This window comes from Nestor notabilis, unplaced genomic scaffold (genome assembly GCF_000696875.1).
Source record: "Nestor notabilis isolate BGI_N333 unplaced genomic scaffold, ASM69687v1 scaffold10501, whole genome shotgun sequence".
In the NCBI taxonomy this organism is placed as follows: domain Eukaryota; kingdom Metazoa; phylum Chordata; class Aves; order Psittaciformes; family Psittacidae; genus Nestor; species Nestor notabilis.
Window position 1 is genome coordinate 29,790 of NW_009913345.1, and position 1,173 is coordinate 30,962.

Consider the following 1,173-nt stretch of genomic DNA (forward strand, 5'->3'; position numbering starts at 1 on the left):
GTTTTTCTGGGTACTGCCACAAAGGGTGGGTGGATATAACATAAGGTTGTGTAGACATTGTTGCCTGTAAAAGATGCGCTGCTGTCTGCAAATTCTTTGACACGGCCATAGTGGTTCAGTTGCTGCTTTGCTTTTGGTTTTTTAGAAAAACCCTTTGTTCTATCCACTTGTCAAAGTTTTAACCTAAGATACCTCACTTGCTAGTTGAAATCCCACGCTACACACTTTTCTTGCAGTGGTGTATGTCAGATGCCCCGAAGAATTTGCAGTGATCCCCTAACAATGTCTAATTTGTAATAGTGTCAGTCTGGCAAGTGGATTTTAGATTAATACAAACATAAAAGAAGCAGTCCTTTCCTGGAACTGTTGATTTATTTGAAGCCAATGAAGTATTTTTTTACACACTTCTAGGGTCATAGTAGACTGATTGCTTGTCTGACTGACAAAAATGTATACCCTCAATTTCAGGACTTTACTTACAATAGAAAATGTAGTTATTCATGCTATGCGTTGTCAAAGACCTCTCTTTTAAATCATCTATATAGTCTCTCCAATACTTGAAGAAGACTTCGTGAGAAAAGGCAGTAATATTTCAGCAACAGTCATGAGTTTTGTAGGGTTTTTGTGTGTGTGTGCAAACTTAACCTGGAGGATACCAGTGACAAAATTAATCGTCACACTTACGAAGTCAATGTGGTAGAAATGTAAAGAACTGTTACTTGCACTTTCCTTCTTTTCCTGAAAATAGTACTTCTCCTAGTGCAATATTTAATGAAATTATTCAAGAAAATGCATATCAAAAGTCTGAACTTTTTGCATTTTGCAAAAGTCGAATTTGGTACAATTCTGCAGTTGTCTAGCATAAAACTTTAGCTTTCCATTTGGTTGCATATGTACTTTTAGTACATACGTTAGACATTCCTACATATCCTGTACATATCCCTGTAACTGTATATAAAAAGTAGTCGATGTGTGGCTTTATCCATAATTGCTAATGAAAAGAATAGCTGGAAGGATTGGAAAGAAGTTAAGCCTATTAATTTATGTTCAGTGGTAAGAGGAACTAGCTGATAACTGGGTTCCTTCACCAGCTAAAAGAATTGTGGTTAATCACAGAGGCAGTATTGTCCATGTAATATTTAGCATAGTATTTGGAAACCTCAATCTTTGGAC